The sequence below is a fragment of the Staurois parvus genome, unplaced genomic scaffold, assembly GCF_062004578.1.
Source record: "Staurois parvus isolate SC_StPar_1 unplaced genomic scaffold, SC_StPar_1.0 ptg000509l, whole genome shotgun sequence".
In the NCBI taxonomy this organism is placed as follows: Eukaryota; Metazoa; Chordata; class Amphibia; order Anura; family Ranidae; genus Staurois; species Staurois parvus.
In genome coordinates this window covers 80,689-96,639 of record NW_028318305.1, presented here as the reverse complement: position 1 = coordinate 96,639, position 15,951 = coordinate 80,689, and the positions used below count along the sequence as shown (strand labels likewise).

General features: G+C 51.0%; 1 protein-coding gene across 5 annotated transcripts in view; it reads right to left on the bottom strand.

Moving 5' to 3' along the window:
• Positions 1-15,951, bottom strand: part of GGPS1 (geranylgeranyl diphosphate synthase 1) — a 227,267-nt gene that overhangs the window by 166,776 nt on the left and 44,540 nt on the right. The window lies entirely within an intron of this gene.

Below are 15,951 nucleotides of genomic sequence, written 5' to 3'. Positions count from 1 at the left end.
ATTGACCCGACTCATGTGGGGGGGCGTGTGTGTGTTTGTAATAAAACCAGAGGCTGAGAATGAAAACTTCCTCTATGTGAATTCCAACAGCAACCTGAGAGTGTCGTGTTATCATTCCTAGGTAACTGGAGCTCCATTTCCCCACAATTCTGAGATAGCTAACCCAGTTGGAGGCGCAGGAATCGTGGAGCTAAGCTGCAGTCGTGGTAAGCGAGATTCCCACAGCTCTATGGGGGATTGCTGCGCATCCAACTGCGAGTACTCACGGTAAGGAGAAATTCGTTAAAAGCGAATTTCCAAGACACTGAGGCTGGGTGTAACAAATCTGACCATGTCTGTAGTACTGGTTGAACAAAGCTCAGCTTACACATAGCCTGTCTGACCAAAGACTGCACTGCGTTTATACAATCCAATAGCACATGTTGTGAACATGCTGAATAATGCTCCAAGAAGCAATCTGAATCATCCTCCAACAACCATACCAGTGATTCTACTTGATCCACACTGAATGGCGGCGAAAAGTCATCCCTGCTTTCAGGGGTACTGGACAAAGCCAAATCAGCACAAGCCTGGATCAATGGCTGCACCTCAGAAAACAACCTGCCCTGATCTACTAGGGAATGACCAACCTGCATGCACTCTAGCAGCTGATCCCTGGCATACTCCTTCAGAAACTGATAGCCGTATTCTCGGTCTTCTAAGACTAGCAGAGACAAGTACTCAACCTCCTTAGGATGCATCCTTCACAAATAACAAGCCAAGATGGCTTCCCTGTGCAGCCACTTCTGGTCAGGACTGGCCTTGGTGTTATGTCAGGGATGCAGGTATGACCAGAGATGTGTGGACTGACACAGGGAAAAGCAGGCTTCAGAAATGATGAAATAATAAAATTTATTAAGAGCTGCACAAATATACAAATGCAGTGCAAACAAAAACCAAACCTTATACTAATATTAATATGTACAAGTGTAGTCAGGGCTGGAGAGGTGGAGTGGTCAGACAGGCCGGTTCAGGAACAATCGGGCAGATAAGGTACAACAGAAGCAGGCAGGAGAATGGTCAGGAATAGCGGGGGTCGGTGCAGGCGGAGTTCTAGCAGAGTCAGAGTCAAGCAGGAGAGTCAAGCAGGCAGAAGACAGGAAACAGGATCAGGACAACAGGGCACATGGGAAAACACCAAGGCACTGATTGCAGCCCTGGTACTGCTTAAATACACCTCCTGCAATCAGCCTCAGGTGATGGCTTGATTACAGGAGTGAGATCCTGGCTGCTGAAAGCACCCGCTGGCAAGCACCGGTACTGCAGCCCACACAGCAGGTGAGCCGCAGCATCACCAGAGGAGGGTGTGGCTGCACTGTGAGTGTGCTCTGGGCTCCACAGAGGTCCAAAAAGCCAGGACCTAGAGTCCCAGCTACTGACCGAGTAGCATGCAGGATCCTGGGAGAGGCCCAGGAGGAGGCCCGGGTGGAGGTCCCGGGAACAGCCTTTCCAAGGCTTTGGAAGGAGTCAGTCAGGATGTGGCCCCATCCTTTGAAGACCTTGGTGGTGGCCCCAAGAAAGGTGAGCAGTTAGCGGTTGACCATAGCAAGAACGCGGCAAGGCTGCTGCGTATCGCAAAGGAGGAGGAGAAGTTGGCCAAGCTGCGTATGGACCTCAGGAAAAAGAAGGCCGTTTGTGATAAGCCTTGGAGCAACAAAAGATCCGTGCACAAGCCCGAGGTCCGTGCCATGGAAGACAAATTTAAGAACCAAGTGCTGCTGGTTGCTGCGTTGAAGGAAACAAGCGGCAGCTTTAAAGAAAAGTTTGCAAACTAAGCCAGGTTTATGTCCATGAGGAAAGGTGTGAAGGCTCCGGATGCTGAAGTAAGCTCGGGGGAGTCTATGGATGTGGCTGTGGAGGAGGATGGCCAGCTTGCTGGGAAATCTTTGCTGCAGGAGGAAATGCCTGCTTCATCTGCCTTGGAGGTGAGTGGTATGCTCACGCCTGGTAAAGTGGCCCAGGAATCGGGGGCTGAAGATTCTGCAGAGTATGTGGGTACCTTGCAAGTTATTAGAGAGCTGGAGTCCCTGTTGGGTGGAAGGAAATTCAAGTTCAGGGAAGATTCTTCAGATGATGAAGGGATGGATGTAGCCCCGCGGAAGCCCAAGGAAAGGCTTAAGGAGAAAACTGTCTTTCGTGCTCAGGCCGGCTGCAGAGGGCGGTGTTTCCATACAGGTGTATGAGGGGCAGGGTGAATCGGCTCCCTGTCTGCCTACAGCAACGGCCGAGAGCGTGTTTTCAAAGACTGCCGTGGACGGTATTGTATCTACTGTATCTGCATCTATTGTTTGCTTAACAAAGGCTGATGTTTCTGATGAGGGGGTCCCTACTCCAGTGTCTGTTCCCCCTAAGCCTGCAGGAGGGGATGTAGGAGGGTCAGCGGCCTCTGGTGTGTTGGCTGCCGGCCAAGCTGACTCTTTGGGCGGTGTGCAGCCGGTGCATGCTAAGGCCCCTGCTAAGCCAGGAATAGCTGCAGCAGTGGTTGGTGGTGGTGGGGTGAACGTGGCTCCCGGGGGTTCCCTGGTTGCTGGAGTTTCTTATGCTGGTGCGGTGTCAGGGGGTGCACAGCCTAAGGTCAGCTATGTGGCCGCTCTGGGTGGTGGAGGGGTGGGGGTTCCCCTGCAGGTCCCCCCCTTTGGTGCGGCCAAGTTTTGGGAGTTCTTTTGCTAGGAGGAATGTGGTCCAGTTTAGGTGGACTGGGGGTGGTAGTCCCCCCTCTGAGTTCTGTGGCGGATAAAATCTTGGGGGTGGGCTTTAAAGTGGAGGAGATTTTTGCCCTGATTAATCCCATAGGGTCTGGAGAATTCGATTTATCCTTTGTTAGACCAGAGAACCTCGATTTGTTTTGGGACAGGTACGACCACATTTATAATCCAGATAAGGAATGGGAGGGTTTGTCACCTAGGGTAAAATCCAGGCAGCCTCTGACTAAGAAGGTGACAATTCTAGTCAGAAATTAGTCCATTCCCCCTGCTAACTTGATGGTTTGGCTGAAGAGGTATGGGGAGGTGTTAGGCTCCTTGAGTAAGGTCCTTGACGAGAAAGGCACCTGGATGGGTGGGTGGAAGACCCATGTTAGACTTAAAGTGTACGAGAATGTGGTACAGCACATCCCATCCTCTGTTTTATTGGCAGAGATCGTATAATTGTTTTCTACGAGGGTCAACCCAAGTTGTGCCATCGATGCAGTGACAAGGGCCATTTTTCATCCTCGTGTCCTACACAGAGGTGTTCTCTGTGCCAGGGGCTTGGCCACCAAGCCAAGAGCTGCGGCATCATCCGCTGCAACCTATGCAATGTGTTAGGGCATCCCTATAGCCTGTGCCCGGAAGCCCATTCACAACCAGGGTGAGCTGGTGGAGGAGCTTCTGAGGATGGACGCGGAGGACTCTGTCCCCCTTCAGGAGGCTTCTTCTGCGGTCCAGATGGCTGCGCCGGCTTTACCCCTAGTATGCTCCCCCTGTCGGGATACAAGGTCTGTTTCTGTGGCTGAGTCCCCCATTGTGTCTCTTCCTGTTGTTCCGGCTTCTAGTGGGTCTTCCCCTGTGTCTGTGGGTCCTTCTGTGCCCCCCTTGTCTGTGTCATCTGTCTCGTCACTTGTGTTGCCTGCTTCCCTGTCCATGTCTTAACCTCAACCCTCGTGTGTGCATTGTGCCCATCAAGGGTTCCTTGTTGGCGGAGGCTGCCCGTGGGGCGGATGGAGGTAGCTGTGCCTTTAAGGCGTCGGAGTCTGGGCATCCCCTCAGCGGTGGGTAGAGGCTCCAGGGCGGAGGGGGGCTAGTATAAGTGGGAGGAGGGCTGCTGAAAGGGTGGTGGTATCCCCTCAGGTTCAGGAGGAGAGTAAGGTGGCCCCTTCTGCTGGGGATGCGGAGGAGTGGATCCCGGCTGGGGGGTGGAAGAGAGTCAGGAGGAATAGAGTTGTCCTTTCTCCAGCAAGGTTTTCCAGCTCTTCGGACCTGTTGGATATTGCGGTATAAAATATGTTTGGGACTCTGTCTGACCATGGAGAGGATAGTACTAATTCCATGGATCAGGCGGAGGTTGTTGTTATTGATTCTGAGGGTCCCCAGGAGTTGCAGGGGTCCCCAGCAGGGGAAGTTGAGGCTAAGGAATGCCCACCTCAATCATCTTGATGGCAGTTCCCACCCCAGTAAAAGTGGCAACCATTAATGTTGCCAGCTTGAAGTCTGTGAGCGCTCGTAATTTAGCCTTATTTTTGCTCAGTGAAATTGACGCTGACATTTTATTTTTGCAGGAGACCCATCTGAACAACCTTGCTGACATACACCTGGCAAAGAGGGAGTGGAGGCGTGGGCCCTCCTTCTGGTCTCTTGCGGCTGAGCCTTACAGTGGGGTTGCGGTCCTTTTTACCGGTATGGTAACATGCCGGTAGGTTATTGAGGTGGAGATTGGAAGGTGCATGGTCCTGGACGTCTCTGTGAAGGGGTAGGACCTGCGTTTGATTAATATCTATGGCCCGCAGTCCAAGTGGGAAAGGAAATGCCTCTTTACAAAGATTAAGCCTTTCCTTTTTACGGCCCGGCAGGTTGTCTTTGGGGGTGGCTTTAACACTATCACTAGGCCTAAAGACAGGAAAGGCTCCTCTGACAGGCTGGGCTATGACAGCGTTTTTCTCAATGCAGCGGTCAGGGATGCAGGTCTGGTGGACGCACTGTTTAAGTGCAGCCCGGACAGCATGGGGTACACATATAGGCGTAGCAATAGTGAGAGCAGGATAGATAGGTTTTTTTTTGAAGGGGGACTCTGCCTTTTCGGCACCTGAGTGTCGAGCGGTGGAGTTTTCCGATCACCTTATGCTATCTGTGGTCTTGAATGTTTCAGATGCACCGCTGAAGGGGAGGGGCGTCTGGAACATGAATTCGACCTTGCTGGAAGACAAAGATGTGAGACAATCCTTCGAGGACTTTTTCCAGGCTCAGGTGACTCTTCTGGATTTCTGCAATAGTAAGTCAGAGTGATGGGAGCTTACTATGCGGCGAGCCAGCGAGTTTTTCAAGGCCCTAGGGAGGAAGAAACAACTTGATAGATATGTTGCCTACCAGCGGTTACGGAGGAGGCTCGATCGCCTTGTTTCATGTGGTGGAGATCCTGGGGCAATCTCTGAGGTGAAACTCCTTCTCAGGAAGTATCAATATGACCGGCATGTCTCCTTGGTTGTGGAGAGGGACTACGGGAAGTACCACTCACCCGACCCTTACCAGAACTGCAAGCATGGTGTAGCGATTAAGACGGTCCTAGGCCTGAGAGATAGTACGGCGTCTCTGATGAAATCCAGATCAGGGATCCTGGAGGTCTCAAGGTCCTTTTACAAGGATCTTCTTGGTAAGAAGCATCTTGACCGAGCGAGGATGTTGGGTTTCTTGGATTCTACAGCAGGTCTGGGGAGTGACGTCCCGCTTCCAAGTTTGACAGCCGAGATTACGGGGGTAGAAGTGTTCAATGCCATAGAGAGTCTGGCCCCTAAAAGACGCCTGTGCCAGACGGGTTGACAGAAGAATTTTATAAATGTTTCAAGTCCAGCTTGGCGCCTTATCTGGTGGAGGTCTTTAATTGCTGTCTGGAGGAAGGTTCGCTTCCCCCCTCCATGAGAAAGTCTGCTGTAATCTTGCTGTCAAAAGGTAAGGATCCTTCGATGATTGGGAACTGGCGCCCCATCAGCCTTCTCAATATCGATAGGAAGATCCTGGCTAAGATCCTTTTTTGGCGCCTGGCATCAGTCGCAGACACCTTGCTTTCCCGTCAGCAGCACTGCTCGGTTCAGGGCAAAGGCACATTCTCAGCGGTGTTAGCTGTCCGGGAGGTCTTGGAGCGGTCCAGGGCTGAAGGCTTGGGAAAGTACTTGCTGACACTGGATCAGGCTAAGGCTTTTGATCGGGGTGGACCATGAGTATCTCTAGCTTCTCCTTGATAGATATGGCCTGGAGGGGAGGTTTATTGGCTGGCTTAAGACCTTGTATAACGGGGCGGAGAGCTTCATGCTGGTGAATGGTTGGATTGGGCAGCCCTTTGAGGTTGGTTCGGGGGTGTGCCAGGGGTGTCCTCTGAGCCTTTTACTCTGTTTTCACGGTTGACCCTTTCATAAGGAGGTTAGACGGCGGAGCACTGGGTGGGGTGCCGGTGGGCATTCCTGGGGAGCCGCCTTTGGGGGTCATTGCCTACGCCAATGACGTTTCTGTCTTTGTCTCCGGGACTGAAGAGGCGCAGGTGGTAGTCTCGGAGATAGAGCAATATTCCGAGGCGTCGGGGTCCAAGAATAATCAGGACAAGTCTGAAGTTCTCTGGATGGGTGAGGAGGGTGATCGCTTCTCACTTCCGGATACCTTCCCAGAGCCCCAGCAGACAGTTAAAGTGTTAGGCATCGATTTTGGCTGTGCCGATTATGGCAAATCAAATTGGGAGGCCAGGCTGTCTGATGACGAGATCAAGGTGAAGTGCTAGAAGGGGTGGCGGCTCTCCTTAAGGGAAAGGGTAGACCTGATCAAAACTTACCTGATCCCCATATTTCTGTATGTCAGTACTGTCTGTATCTTGCCGGAATCTCTATACAAGGATTTACAGCGGTTTCTTCCAGCTATTATGGGGAAACAGGCTGAACCTTGTGAAGCGGGATGTGACATATCTATCCAGGCGGAAGGGTGGCCTAGGTATGGTCAACCCAGTGGTCTTCTCTCTGGTGTTCTTGAAGCACAACTGTGAAAACATGCTGGCAGAGAGTTCTCCTGCATGGGTAAGTCTCTTCCGGAACTGGTTTAGGCCTTATCTGTGCTGTTGGGAGGATGGTGGGCCAGTGAAAAGCTTGAGGGTTAAGCATGGTAAGCTCCCGACTTACGTTGCCCGAGCTTGAAAACACTCAGGCGGTGGTGTGTGTCGGCGGAGGACATCAAGTCCCTTCCCAGGAGGCTCTTGGGTGAGAGGATTGTGTCTAATGTCTTTCACGCACCGCTGCCTTGAGGGATTGCCCAGGTCATATCTTGCGGGAGAGTTTGCGTTTAATAAATTCTGAGCGGATTCCCTTCAAGTTTAGGGACCAGGCCTGGCTCGGCTTCCATGGCAGACTGTATGTGAGGGGGAACTTGAAGTACCGCTCTCTGGATGACCGTGGTTGTCCGAGAGCGGAGTGTCGTGGTGAGGTGGAATCCATGGACCACTTCCTGCTTCAGTGCCCCTTCAATGTGGCAGTCTATAAAGAGGTGGGGAGGGCCCTGGGCGTTCCTTTCCTGCACTGCATGTGTTCTGCAGAGTGGGTATATGGAGCATTGCAATACCGCAAGGATTTTGATTTGAGCACTTTGTTCTTAGTTAGCCTAGTTGTCCGTTACTTCACGTGGAATGCACGGTGCCAGGTGTCCCTGCGGCAGAAAGTCCTTCCTGTCCCGGTGGTAGTGCATGACATCCTTGGTGAGGTGGGCAAAATTCAGGGTCTTGAGAGAGACGGGTGGTGGCGGGAGGCCTGGATAGAGGCGTGGAGGGGTTTCAGGCTGGTTGTCGATGCTTGTTGACCTCTGGGTGCTGGGGCTATCCTTTGTTTCTCCTCTGACACTCCCTAGGTTTTGTTGGAAGCTGCGTTTTTGAAGAGAGGCCACGTGGACCTGAAGGTCTATGTTCCTTAGTCTCGGTTATGTAATGTGTTTGTGAATATGCTATGTATTACTGTTTTTTCTGATATGGCCATAAAGGCCTTTTTCTTGGCTATTAAGGTATGCATGTCCTTTATTGACCGAATAGGTCCAAGTATACATTTACGGTGTGGACTTTCTGTTAGACTTTAAGTTTTGATTTCTGTGGTTACATGCAAGTAATGTAGCTATGCATATATTTATTTTTCTACTTTTGTATTTTTTATAAGAAAATGTTTGTATTGGCTGGTTGATAGACCATCAATAAACAAAATTTCCTTTCCTGACGGGTGTGGTTGCAAGTTGGAGAGCTCTGCTGAGTTCCAGGAAGGCCTGAAAAGCCAGGGGCTTGATTGTCCCAGCCAGCCCAGGGAGGATGTCTGCTCCTAGGCCTGGCCCTGCAGGAGGAAGGCCCCCTGAGGGGCCTAGTACCGGTCCCGATCTCTCCACCATTGAGGACCTGGGAACAGCCCCAAAGAAGGGGGAGGGTCATGCGGAGTACAGAGACCGTGTGGTCACCCGGATTAAGATGGTGGAGAAGGAGGAGGCCAAATTGGTCAAATTTGGAGCTTAAAAAGCTACGTTCCACTTATGACAGTGTGTGGAGCGCCAAGAGACAGGCGATGAAGCCTGGTCTGCAGGCCTTAGATCAGAGGGTCTCCATCCAAGGGAAGTATGTGGCGGCCCTCAAGAAAAAGAGCAGTCTTGAGGGAGAAGTATGCAAACGATAGCCGCTTCAAAGCGGCTAGGAGCAAGTGTGTGGCGGCGGCAAGAGGCCCTGAGGACGAGGTCTCCTCCATGGAGGAGCTGTCAGATGCATCGGTGATGGGAGGTGAGCCGATGCAGGGGCTGGCTGAGCTCGCCGCATCGATTTCGGAAGTGGCAACGGCCAATATGGAGGACACCGAGGCCATGCGTGAGTCAAGCTCCCTCCCCCTCGGGCAGCAGAGCGCGGATTGGGGAACGCAAGTGGAGGAGGCAGAGACCACGGGAAAGCTCAACTTCGTCCAGGAAATGGAGCGGGCGTTGAGAAGTGACCACTTCCAGTTCACTTCCGAGGATTCCGGAAGTGACGAAGAGAATATGCCGCGTAAGCCGGCGAAGAAGGATCGGGCGGTCTTCGTCCAACTGAAGAGGATCCCCAGCTCCCTGCGAAGCTCTGTGTTAGTAAAAGATGGCGTGCTGATGGCCGAAGGTGTGCTGCAGGACTCTGCAAAGTCTGGCGGTGACGCGCCAATGGACGTCCCTGCTGGTAATATGTCTGGGGCTATACCTATAGTGCAGGGATCGGGTGGTCCGGGTTCCTCTGTCCCCCCAGTGCAGGCTCCTGGTGGCTCCGCCCCCTTGAAGGCTGTGAAAGGTGTTGGGGTTGTGTCTGTCCCATTGGGGTCCCCATCTGGTGGGCTGAGTTCCCAAACCCAAGTCCTTGCGGGCCAGGCACTGCTTAGTTCCCCTGTAGTTGTTTCTGAGGTGCAGGTGCGGGTCCCCCAGGGCTCTGCATTGTCCAGTCCCCCTTCTGGTAGTCCGGGTCCCTGGGTTCAGGGGTCTGAGCCGGTGGTCCATGGTCCTCAGGTTCAGGCTCCTTCTGTTGCCCTGGCTGTGGTCTCCTCGGACCCTACTCCCTCTGTTGGGAGCGCCCCCGCAGTTACACCCGCTTTAAGCTACTCGGCGGTGGTTAGCGGTGGTCAGGGGCCGGCCAGGCCACTGCAAGCTAGGGCAGGCAACCTACCGACATCTGCTGCCCGCAGAAATGTCGTCCAGTTAAAATGGACAGGGGAGGGCCCCCCTTTAGGTCGGAGGGAAGTAATCAATCGTATTCTTGAGATGGGTTATAAAGCAACGGATCTGTTTGCTTTCATTGCCCCAGTAGGTACGGGCGAATACGACGTGTCTTTTATGCGGCCAGACTTGCTAGATCTTTTTTGGCAAAGATACGATTCCATCTATGCCCGTAGCCCGAGGTGGGTTGGTCTGTCTCCCAAATTGATTTCTCGCCAGAACGTGGTCAAGAAAATCACGGTTCTGGTGAGAAATAAGTCGATCCCCCTGCAGATATTGTGGTGTGGCTGGGGAGATATGGGGATGTTATGGCACCCCTGAGTAAAATTACGGATGAAAGGGTTATCTGGACAGGCAGATGGACGAAAACCAACTGCTTGAGGGTGGAGGGGAATATGCTCCAGCATATTCTTTCCTTTACCTTCCTTGGCAGGGATAGGTTAATTATTTTTTATCCCGGCCAACCGCGGGTATGTCACCGGTGTAGTGCCAAGGGGCATTTTGCTGCCACCTGTCCAGTGATGCGCTGCTCCTTGTGCCAGGAGACTGGGAACCTGGCTATGGATTGCAGCGTAATAAGGTGCAACTTGTGTGGTTCTGTGGGGCATTCCTATAATTCATGTCCTGAAGCCCTCCGTAACATCTCAGATAGGGAGTTAGCAGCTGAATTAGAAAGGCTGGATGCCGAGGATGCGGCGGAGGAGGTAGTGAAGGCCACCCTGCCTTCTGGGGCAGGCCCTGGGGAGGTGGAGGAGGTTTCTGTGGTCCCTGAGGTTGCCCTGGTTGAGTCTACAAACCCAGTTAGGATTCCAGTAGAATCATCCGGGGGGGGTCTCTGAAGAGGTCAAGGGACCCTTCCAAGAAAAGCAAAAGGAAGGTTAAGAAGCGCCATTCTCAATTACCTTAATGGCAGTTCCCGCTCCGATAAAGGTGGCAACCATTAATGTTGCCAGCCTAAAATCTGTAAGTGCTAGAGAAACAGGCTTATTTATGCTCAGCAGTATTGATGCTGATGTTTTATTTTTGCAGGAGACCAGGTTGCCCAGCTTGGCTGATATACATCTAGTCAAGCGGGAGTGGAGGTGTGGTCCATGTTTCTGGTGTCTTGTGGCCGAGCCTTACAGCGGAGTTGTGGTGCTTTTTACTGGTATGGTAACGTGCCGGCGGGTAATTGAGGTGGAGATTGGAAGATGTCTGATCTTGGATGTCCTTGTGAGGGGTCAGGAACTGCACCTAATTAATATCTATGGACCGCAGTCCAAATGGGACAGGAAATGTCTCTTCACAAGGATCAAGCCTTTCTTATTTACATCCTGGCTGGTGGTCTTTGGAGGTGACTTCAATACCATAACTAGGCCCAAGGGCAGGAGGGGCTCCAATGACAGGCTGGGATATGATAGCGTCTTTTTGAATTCAATAGTCAGGGAAGCAGGTCTGGTGGATGCCTTGGTTAAGAGCAACCCAGACAGCACTGGTTTCATGTTTAGGAGAGGTAGCAGTCAGAGTAGGATAGACAGGTTTTTTTAAAGGAGAACTCTGCCTTCTTGGCACCTGAGTGTCGAGCGGTGGAGTTCTCTGATCACCTTATGCTTACTGTGACTTTGAATGTTTCAGATGCGTCACTGAGAGGGAAGGGCATCTGGAGAATGAATTTGTCTCTACTGGAAGACGAGTAGGTGAGACGATCTTTCGAGTCCTTTCAGGCTCAGGTGACGTTGCTGGATTTTTGCAACAGTAAGTCAGAGTGGTGGGAGGTTGTGAAGTTGCGGATTGGCAGGTTTTTCAAGGCCATAGGGAAAAGAAAACAGCTTGATAGATACAACGCCTACCAACGGTTGCGGAAGAAGCTCGACCGCCTTGTCTCTAGCAGTGGAGATTCTGGGGCAATCTCGGAGGCTAAACTTCTCCTCAGGAAGCTCCAATACGACTGGCACGCCTCTTTGGTTCTGGAGAGGGACTATGGGAAATATCACTCTCCCAACCCTTTTCAGAACTGTAAACAGAGCGCAGCGGTTAAAACGGTCTCTGCCTTAAGGGATAGTACAGGGTCCCTGACAAAATCCAGGTCAGGGATCCTGGAGGTCTCTAGGTCCTTTTATGAGGACTTACTGAGTGTGAAGAGCCTTGACCGGACAAGGATGTTGAGCTTTTTGGAATCTACACCGTGTTTGGAAGGTAATGTCCCGCCGGCAAGTTTGACAGGGGTAATTACAGCAGAAGAGGTGATCGGATCTGGTGAGCGCCAGGGGTGCACGCTGAGCCCCTTGCTCTATGCCTTCGCCATCGATCCTTTCGTCAGTAGGTTGGATGGTGGGGCGTTGGGCAGGGTGCCGGTGGGTGCCCCTCTCTGAAGGTCGTTGCTTACACTGATGACGTTTCTGTCTTCATCTCCGGGACTGAGGAGGCGCAGGAGGTAGTCTCGGTGATGAATCAGTATTCTGAGGTGTCAGGCTCAAAGGTCAACCAGGATAAGTGTGAAATTTTCTGGATGGGTAGGGATGGTGAGAACTTCTTACTCCCGGACACCTTCCCAGTGCCTCAGCAGAGTATAAAAGTCCTAGAAATCAATTTCGGTCCTGCTGATTACAGCAAATCAAATTGGGAGGCTAGGCTGTCTGATGCCGAGGTCAAAGTGAGGTGTTGGAAGGGGTGGCGGCTCTCCTTAAGGGAAAGGGTTGACTTGATTAAGACTTTCCTGGTTCCCATCTTTTTATATGTCAGCTTTGTCTGTCTTTTGCCAGAATTGCTCTATACGAGGATCTACAGCTGCTTCTTCCAGATGTTATGGGGGAACAGGCTGAACCTTGTTAAGCGGGATGTAACTTACTCATCCAGGTGGCAGGGTGACCTAGGTATGGTCAACCCGATAGGTTTCTTTTCTCTGATGTTCATGAAACATAACTTTGGTAATATGCTGGCAGAGAGACCACCTGCATGGGTAGGGCTGTTCCGGATCTGGTTCAGACCCTTTGTCAGGAATGGACTCAGCACTGGTGGTGGGACTCTCCTGCCGTGTGGGCTGCAGTACCAGGGCTGACCAGCGGGTTCTCTCAGCAGCCAGAAGCTCACTCCTGCAGTCAGCCAACACCTGAAGCTGATTGCAGGAAGTGTATTTAAGGAATGACCAGGCCTGTGATCAGGGCCTTGGTGTAATGTTTCCCATGAGCCCCTGTACCTGGTATCCTGTGTTCCTGCTTATCTGCCTAGTTGCTGACCCTGCTTTGATCCTGACCTCTGCTGCCCGTCTCCTGTTGAACCCTTGGCTTGCCTGACCATCCTTCTGCCTGATCCTCGGTACCGCGCTGCCCGTGAGTTATTGAACCCGGCTTGTGACCCTGATTATTCTCTGCCTGCTCCTCCGGTACCTCACTGCCCGCACGTTGCTGACCCGGCCTGTCTGACTACGCTTACTTCACCCAACGATCCATCCATCCCGCACGGATCACCTTTAGTAAGTCTGCCTGCCTCTTCCCATCAGACTCCGTTCCTGCACTCCCCTGCCAGTACTCTCTACCACAGCCGGAAGCACTCAGGGGTCGCGACCTGGTTCCAGTCTGCACCAAGTCCATCCCCACCATCAGGGGCCCTGGTGAATAGCAGGCTGGAACTTAGACCCAGCGCCCTGAGGAAATCCGTGCTGTGGGCTGCTAGTGACACTGCCAGGCGGCACCTGACAGTACCTTACGGCCTGCCTGACCATTCCACCTCTCCAGCCTGACTACGCCTGTGTTCCTGAAGCCTGCTACTTCCCTGTGTCAGTCCACACATTTCTGGCCATATCCGGATCCCTAACACCCTTTCTGAGCTGTTGGGAGAGTGGTGGGCCAGTGAAAGCCTGCGGGTCAAGCACGGCAAGCTCCCGGATTATGTAGCCCCCGAGCCTGAAGTTACTCCGGCGGTGGCATGTGACGGCGGAGGAGGTCAGATCTCTCCCTAGGAAACTCCTGGGTGAGAGGATTGTGGCAACCGCTTTCCATGTGCCGCTGGCCTTGAAAGATTGCCCAGGCCATATTATGAGGGAGGGCTTGCGCTTAATAAATCTGGAACGGGTCCCCTTGAAATTTAGGGACCAGGCCTGGCTCGCTTTCCATGGTAGGCTCTACGTGAGGGGTAACTTGAAGTACTGTCCTCCGGATGACCATGGTTGTCTGAGGTCGGAGTGTCTGGGTGAAGTGGAGACTATGGACCACTTCTTGCTTCAGTGCCCCTTTAACCTAGAGGTGTATAAAGAGGTGGGTGGGGCTCTGGGTGTTCCTTTCCTGCACCGCATGTCTTATGCGGAGTGGGTGTATGGAGCATTCGAAAGTCGTCTGGATTTTGATTTAGACACTTTGTTCTTAGTCAGTTTAGTAGTCCGTTACTAAATGTGGAATGCACGGTGTCAGTCTCCATCCGGCAGAAAGTCCTCCCCGTCCAAGTGGTGGTGTGTGGCATTCTTGGTGAGGTTGGGAAGATTCGGGGGCCTTGAGAAAGACAGGTGGCGGCGAAAGGCTTGGATGGAGGCGTGGAGGAACATCGGGCCTGTAGCTGCTGCCTGTTGATCTCGGGTGGTGGTATCTGTCCCTATTTTCCCCTTATCACCCCCCTAGATTTTGGAAGTATGTTCCTTTTGATGGAAGGCTGCAGGTACTGAAAATCTGTGTTCCTTAATCTTCTTTAGGGTATATGTTTGTTTGTTTTTTTTTCTAAGTCAGCAAGTAAAGTCTTGCAGTGTTTGGCCATAAAGGCCATCTGTGGAGGATGGAAATTGTATATAGTTTGTGTCTTGGCCATAAAAGCCTGTTAAAAACAAAAGTTATTTTTTTTCTATTGTCTGGGCCATAGAGGCCTTGTCTTCCATGTTTCTTTTCCAGGTATGGACTTTTGTGTTGTAGGCCATAAAGGCTTCCTTTTCTTCCAGGAAGTTCCTGGACTTTTACGTTTCCTGCATGAAGGATATGCTTATGTTTATATTTATTTATTCATATTTATCTTTTGTATTTTTTATAAAAAAATTAATGCTGGTTGATTTGTAAGTACAAATTACAAATAAAATATCTCCTTTCTTGACACACTCTAAGACCATGAATTGCAACATTAAGTGTTTTAAAACATGCAACGTGCAATACGTGATGAATTCGTGAAAGTGCCAGCACACACCTTTTCCACTCCAGCTGCAGTGCCTCCTCACTTCCTTTATGTGACCACAAAGGGCCAAAAAGCATTCAGGATCACCCTGGATCCTTCACATCACCAGATAATAGCTCTCCTCCTTCAATATATCTCCAGCAAGCCTTCAGGATCACCTATGGTTCCCTGATAATGATCCTCCTCCAATATCTTTCCACTGCAATCTCCAGGACCCTCTGTATAGGTACTCTGCAGAATATTACTCACCATGACAGTGAGCAATAAAAGAGATCCTCCATAGTGCACTAATTTTGAGCAAGACAGTCCTTTATTAAATTGGAAGACCACTCGCTTTTTAATGCAGATCCCCTCCTCCCACTGTGTGTGGGTATGCTGCATCCATGCGGTACTTCCTGGGTGTGCTAAGATGGTGTCCTACACCGGAAGTGCATCACCTCAAAACCAGAAGCTGCGTATCTGTGTACCTACGCGTTGGGTTACGTCACGTGGTCTCGTGTCTTCCTCGGGGTCACGAGACCACGTGACGCAACGCGTAGGCACGCGGTGACGCACTTCCTGCGCGGGCGCCATTTTACTACACCCAGCAAGTATACCCATGCAAATACACCCAGAACATGAGGTTCTAAATGCTTGTTGAGCAAGGATAACACTGTGAGTGCAAAATTTGGAATACTTTGCTCATTTTGAATGCAATAAAAGGTAATACACTATGGGAAGTTCTACCTATGTTTTTTACTGAAAGATCGGCTTACACCCCACCCGTATACCTGGAGAGGATATTGCCACCAATACACACATCCCTGAGAGGGAGATCGTTGCAGGGGAAGGTATGCAGTGACAGAGGAATCATATACATAGAGGATCCAGTTTTGTGATCCCAAAAGTGTTTTGACCCCTGCGGGTCAAAGCAAGGAGGTGAGCGGCTAATTCAGCTACTTAAGGATATTCTTCTGTGGTTACCCACATTCACCATCCATGGGCACAAGTGTCTTTCTTTTTCTGGATTGCGTGGTGTTGTTGGCACCATTTTGGACTTTTTTCACATATTTTTTGTTTTGTGTCATGCGTTTATGTTGCATGTTCATTGTCATAAAAGTCACACGGATATTTCCACTATTGCATATATATATTTTTTTGTTCCTTTGATATATATTTGATTTATATATCTTCTGTATGGAAACACTATTTAGTGTTTGGGGTTAATTAATAATTCATTTTTTATGTAGTGTTTATGCACATTTGGTATTGCAGAGATATTCACTTGCATGTTTATGCGTTTTCCTTGATTTGAGTCCAATTTTTGGACATATCACTTATTAGTCCCAGTTTGGACTACTTTCTTTTTTTATTTTACTATCCACCATCA